Below are 6,652 nucleotides of genomic sequence, written 5' to 3'. Positions count from 1 at the left end.
AATTCATTTGGAGGTTTGATAGTTTGACAGTTTGTTAAATTGTTAATGACTTAATGTGCTTGTGACTTAATTGTAGGATGTTGATGTGAATGCTTTTCTTCAAAACTCGGCGTTGGTGACGGCAATTGGAAATATTATCCGCTCGTTTAAGAACCAAGTCAACAACGAGGAAAACAATGATGGTGAAGACGAAGACACATAGTATTTCTTGTTTTATGTTGTAGATGATGTTATTTTGGATTTGTTAGATAGTTTATGGATGATATATTTGATGTTTATTTTGGATTTATTAGGTAGTTTATGTAATGTGGTATATTTGATGTTTTATGTAATGTGGTATGTATTTATTTCTGCATCTTTATCAAATTTGTATTTTATAATATATATATATATATATATATATATATATATATATATATATATATATGTATATATATACTAATATCATAAATAATTTTTTTTCAAAAAAAAAGCATTAGCAGCGACACCTTTAGGGACGACATTGACCAACTGCGACGACTACTAATTCCGGGAAGAGTAGCCGGAAAAACTCCGACCGGTGGTCGGAATATCAATAGAGACGACCCCAATAGCGACGAAATTGACCATTTAGCGACGACGAGTATTATAGACGATGTCATATGCGACAACAAACGAGTATTAGCTACGAGGTAATAGCGACGACATGTCGTCGCTAAAGGTATTAGCGACGACAAGGGTCATTAATTGCGACGTATTTTGTCATCGATAAAGGTTACATTTTTTGTTGTGATAATCTGACTAGGTATACTGCCTATAGGTGCATAGTTAGTAAAAGTTTGTTAGGTTATAAATTTAAAACTAAACAGGTACTTTTGTGCACATCAATGTTTTTGGCGCCGTTACCGGGGAGCGGCTTATTTGATTTATATTTAATTGTTTTTGGTTATTCGATCCTTTTTGTGGGGTAAAAACCTCCAAAAGTTACTTTGGTTGCATTTCTTTATTTTAGTTTTTCTCTGAGACGCAACCACATCGTGGTCTCGTTTCAGATAAGTTTTAGTTTATTGATTTTTATTCCTTTTACACATTTTTGTTTTTTTTTGTTTCAGTGATTTATGACCCGAGGATCTAAAACTCCAATTGTTCCTCCACTAGAAGATCCAGAATCCGCTTTTCACAAGAAGAAAGACAAAAAGGGCGAATCGAGCAATACTTTCAAATCAGAAAAATTCGAGCTTTTTGAGAAGACACCTGATAAGAAGGGGCTTGGATACGAGTCAGAGTCATCTATTGAAGAGAGTTCAGAAGAGGAAGAGATAAAAGTTGAGGCTGAAGAGATGGCGGATATTACGAGAATGAAGATAGGAGACTACAAGAAGATGATATGTGAAGAGCATGGACCAGGTCTAGTTCCACCCGAGATACCAGCCGAGAGAAGTTTTGAGATTAAAGGACACATTCTATCCATGCTTAAGTACATACCTTTCGCCAGGAAAGAGTATGAAGATGCTTTTAAGCACAGTGATGAGGTCAAGGACATTTCCAACTAGATTCATGTTCCTAATGTGCCAAGGGAATCCGTTTTACTAAGGAGGCTTTCGGTCACATTTACCGATGAAGCTAAGGTTTGATTTAAATCTCTTGCACCCGGATCCATCACTACATGGGCTAATCTTCGTGATGCTTTCATTAAGCAATTTAGTCCACCTTCGAAGATCTCAAAGCTCAAAACGAAGATAGCTAATTTCCAACAAGAGGTGGGAGAGTCATTGTATGAAGCTTGGGAGAGATGCAAGGGCTTGCCAAAAAGTTGTCAACATGATTTGAATGTTCAACAAGAAGTTTCCATATTTTATGATGGAGTGAATGTAACTACTAGACAACTTATTGACTCAGAAGCACCTATGACAAAGAAGGAGCCAACAACTATTAAAGAACTGATTGAAGAGTTTGCAAAACACTCACAATAGTACCACAATCCATGAGATAATGTTACGAGAGGGAAAAGGATATGGAGGGAACAAGAATATGGATGCAATCATATCTAAAATATACTATATGGATAGGCGAATGACAAAGTTGGATTAATCAATCCATGCTATAAGAGTTTATTGTGACAATTGTGGTGGTCCACACTTGACCAAGGATTGTGATTTAGATGAAAATGGGAATAAGAAGGCGCAAGTGTTCTATTCAAGTGGTGGCAAGTTTGATGAAGATTTGACAAAGCCTAAGAAGGAGTGGTTACCTTATGAAGAGTACAAGAAACAGAAAGATGATAAGTATAGACAAACCGGAAGAGGTTTCTATCAAAAAGAGAAACCACCACCCGAAAAGAAGATAGATTTCGAGTCGGTCCTCCATAGACTTATGGAAGCATCTGAAAATAGGTATGATACTACTGATGCCAATGTTAGAAATCATCAAACTTCCAAAAAGAATATAGAGACTCAACTTGGGCAATTAACCACACTTGTCAATGAAAGGTTACCACCTAAAAACCAAGATCAAAAACCACAATATCATTTCATGGCGATCTACATCGAATAAGAGGTTCATTCTGATCCAATAATGACCCATGAAGAAGCTACAAATCATCCAAAGTCGTGTGTGGAACAAGAGAAGACCGAAGTCAAAACATCAAAAAGTGAAGTATTCTCTAAAGCTTCACGACGTAGCGGTGAGCTCACCACGTTGTGGTCTCGAACAGAAGAAAAATTTTCTCTTCTTCAATCATATCAACCATCATCACCATTCCCATATTGAGCAATCAAACACTCTCTAGAGCCCGAACAAAGAAAATTTATGGAACAAGTGCTTTCACTTTCAATAAACGCCCCATTCCTCAAAGCGATGGCGTAACTCCCTAAGTTTGCAAAGGATGTAATGAGTAATAGAAAAGAGTTAGGAAACACTTCAACTATAGTTCTTAATGAGTTGTGTTCAACCATAACTATTAATGGATTACCAATAAATATGGGAGATCCAGGTCAACTCACATTACCTTGTGAATTTGGAAAATCGACTTCCATTAATGATGTAGCCGATTCGGGGGCAAACATTACTCTCATGCCATACTCTTTCTATCAAAAGCTCAGATTGCCAAAACTCCAAGATACAAGGATGACCATTCGGATGGAGGATCACTCAACAACATACCCACGAGGAATAATTGAAGACTTACTGTTTAAGGTGGGAAAATTTGTTTTTCCAGTCGATTTTGTGGTTCTCAACATGAAGGAGGATGAAGAACTCCCAATTATTTTAGGAAGACCATTTTTGAGTACCACAAGAGCACTAGTTGACATTTATGATTCAAAGCTCACACTTCTTTTGGAAGATGATGCTATTACCTTTGAGGTGAATCCTAAAGAAAATCATGAAGAGCAAAAAGATGAAGTGTCAAAAATGGATGCCATGGAAGAAGATTGTGATGAACTAGTTGCAATTGAGAAGATGATAGAAGAACTTAAAGTTTGGAAGGAGCCTAATGTCGAAAAAGTCGAGCGTTTGAAGCCAAGAGTCTCGATTCCCATGACATTTGAGGTGATTGCATTTGCTACACCAAAGGTTCAAGTGGAAGAAGAAGTTGATGAAATGGATGATTATATGTATGAAGGGGTGGAAATAATTGAAGAATGAATGGATGGAGAATTTAAAGAGCCAATTTTGATCAAAATGGAAGAATAAGAGGAAGGTCCTATGGAAGTTGACAAAAAGGTGAACAAAGCAAAGAAGCAAGGAAAACGGGAGAAGCGTAAGCATGAGGAAAGTGATAACAAGAAGAAGAAGGAGAAATCGAAGAAGGATTACAAGTGAAGGGTTCAAGATTATAAACGTAAATGGAAGGAGCAAAAGGAGCAAAGGGAGATCCCACTCCCAACCGCAACAACATAAAGTGGGAAGGAGTCCGACTTACGACTCCTCAAAAAGAAACTCTTTTCGGGAGGCAACCCGATTTTTAGTTTGCATTTTCTTTCCCTTTTGATTTCTTTTCGTTTTTAGTTTTTACTTTTAGCTTAACCACTTGATCATGTGTTTCTCTAGTCTTCTAAATTTGTTTTGTATTAAAAATAAATGATACTTGGAGGAGCTTAGTAGATAAGAAGTCGTGCTAATTTTTGAAGATCATAATTTAAGAACAAGTTTTTGGATAAGTGTGGGGTTCCCATATGATGAAGAAAAGAGCATTGTGAAGAATATTTACTGAAAAGAAGTTTGGGAATGATCTTACACGTTACAAAGAGTCGATGCTTTTTCAATCTTAGAAGATTCTCTGAGAAGACACCACGACGTGGCAGCTTTACGCCACGTCGTGGCGACATTATTTTTTGTGACCATATCGATTCCCAACTTTACACCATGTCGTGGCGGTGCTTTCCCACGGAGTGGAAGGGATTTTGTACACTTTTGAAGATTCGTTCTTTAATTTATTCCGATTCGGCACATTTGCATTAACAAGAAGAATGTCCAGAAGTATTGTTTTCAACAATATTACGAGAATTCCAAGCTTTCCACATATTTTCAAAATTCGATCTCGCCACTACTACCCGATGGGACTCTGTTCCAATTCTTCTTATCTTTATTTTAATGTTCTTTAATTTTTTTTAATATGGAATTGGGGACATTGCATCAAATAAGTGTGGGGTAGGGGGTCGAATATAAGAATGCAAGCTTACTGAAATGATTAAAAAAATTGAAAAAAATGACTAGGATTTTAATATATATATTAGAAGGATTTGAAATAATAATCTAAAACTGAATCTAGTTAACAAAAATTGTTATGTTGAGACCTAGGTTGCTATCATTGTGTGGGACGATCCGATGCAAGTTTCAATGTTTATTTGAGCTAATATATGTTATAGTGTATTTGTGGCTTCCCTATCTTAGTGAAATCATGGAACAAAAACACAACCTTGCTTCGTTTGAGGGTCGTAATATGTGTGACATCCCCATTTTCACGGCCAGAAAAGACCGATTTTGTTTATGCTTGTTTGAAAATCAGAGTAACATTTTACATAAAAGTGTTAGGGAATTCGTTTCCAAAATAAAAAATATGATAAAGATTTATCAAAACATTTCCGTAAATTTGTATTTCATTAAAACGACTCGGGATGTCATGTTCGATACAAATCAAAAGCATAAACAGTACAATATAAGCATTACTACATTATTTCATATCTACAGGCCTATATCCGTAATCCCTCATCCAAAACATCACATCTATGCTCGAGCGCCACTACCTGTAATACATGAAACTGAGTGGGTCAGGCTTGGGAGCCTGGTGAGCACATAGGGTTTTCAACCCACAATAAATAAATTTATTAATTTCATCAACCAACAATAACCTGATTACTCATTCCCGTTATCCTCACATTACGTCCCTAAACACCTATCAGAAGGCACCTAGACTAAGGATCATCATCGGGATGGACACTACTGCTAAGGGGGTTCCTCAGCAATAAATGTCCTAAAGGCAACCATGAGGGGGATGGAGTACACCGGTGAACACATCGTTCACAAACACCTACAGGTTGCGAGCCTGCTAGCGTTCCACTGGACTGTCTAGAAGAGTCTGTGCTTGTCATCTATACTCCGCTAGATCACTGGATCACCAACAACATCGAGGCCTCTCATCATTTTATCACACATCGTCTTATTACATCTATCCATGTTTTACCCCAACATTTTTTGTAGATATAAAATACATATACAGTTTATATTATTTAAAAAGTGTATAAAAATCATTCATCCAACATAGACAGCAAGTATTCAGACAATATGCACACATAGCACGTAGTTTAAATTAAATACTTCATATCTATGTGTAAGATGAAAGTGACTATGTACTCACCTGGTAAGGTGGTAACTCGGTACTCGGACAGCACTTCGTTATCTCAAAACAATTTTCCCTTGACAAAACCTAGTATCAATATCACTAGGGTTTAGTCTAATGTTAACCGCGACCAATTAATAGTCTAACTGTTATTACTAATATATAAGCGTTAAGCAACACTCTTATATAACTCATAATAATAGCCCAAATAATTATTTTAAGGTCCTAATAATGTTACTATAATTAATTAGAAGCTATATTAAAAATAGAGTAGGCCTAGCTCACTTACAGCGGGTTTTCTCGAAAGCCGGGCTTTGCTTGGAGCAGCGTTTCCGAACCGAAAGACCCTTCTTCTCGGGACTCCGGGAGCCTCGGGGCTTCCTTCGGGTGCTAGGGGGTTTACTTAGGCTTAGGGGGGTTAGGGGGTAGTGAGAGAGTGTAGAGAGAGAAATAGTTGAGGAAATGAGTGAAGAAGTCGGCTGCCCTCGCATGCCTTTTATAGGCCAGACCTCGGACGTATGTTGGGCGTACCGAGGCCTTACGCTGGGTGTAACTCGGATAAGGCTGCCAGGTGGCTTCGTTTCGGTGGGGCTACGTGGCCATCTCTCGGACCGCACAAGACCGAAGTACGCTGGGCGTACCCGATCTCACACGCGGGGCATAGTGCGAAGGGTGACATGTCTTCATCCGACGCAGGTACCAAGATCAGCAACGGATGGCCCAGATCGAGCCACGTCATCATCTCGCACCAGGTTTCGCAATTTCCCTTTCCGACTTCTAAAAATCATAAATCTAGCATACGAGCTCCATTTTTGACGTTCTTTATATCCACGC

At 37.9% G+C, this 6,652-nt stretch overlaps 1 non-coding gene across 1 annotated transcript; it reads right to left on the bottom strand.

Annotated features, from left to right (window-relative positions):
* Window positions 1-1,703: 1,703 nt before the first annotated feature.
* Window positions 1,704-1,807, bottom strand: LOC145110373 (small nucleolar RNA R71). The gene has a single exon (XR_013709753.1). It is a non-coding gene; the product is annotated as a small nucleolar RNA R71 (small nucleolar RNA).
* Between the last annotated feature and the right edge of the window lie 4,845 nt (window positions 1,808-6,652).

Source organism: Lactuca virosa, chromosome 4, assembly GCF_052849685.1.
Source record: "Lactuca virosa cultivar CGN04683 chromosome 4, Lactuca_virosa_CGN04683_v6, whole genome shotgun sequence".
NCBI classification, from domain to species: Eukaryota; Viridiplantae; Streptophyta; class Magnoliopsida; order Asterales; family Asteraceae; genus Lactuca; species Lactuca virosa.
This window is presented reverse-complemented; position numbering and strand designations above follow the sequence as displayed.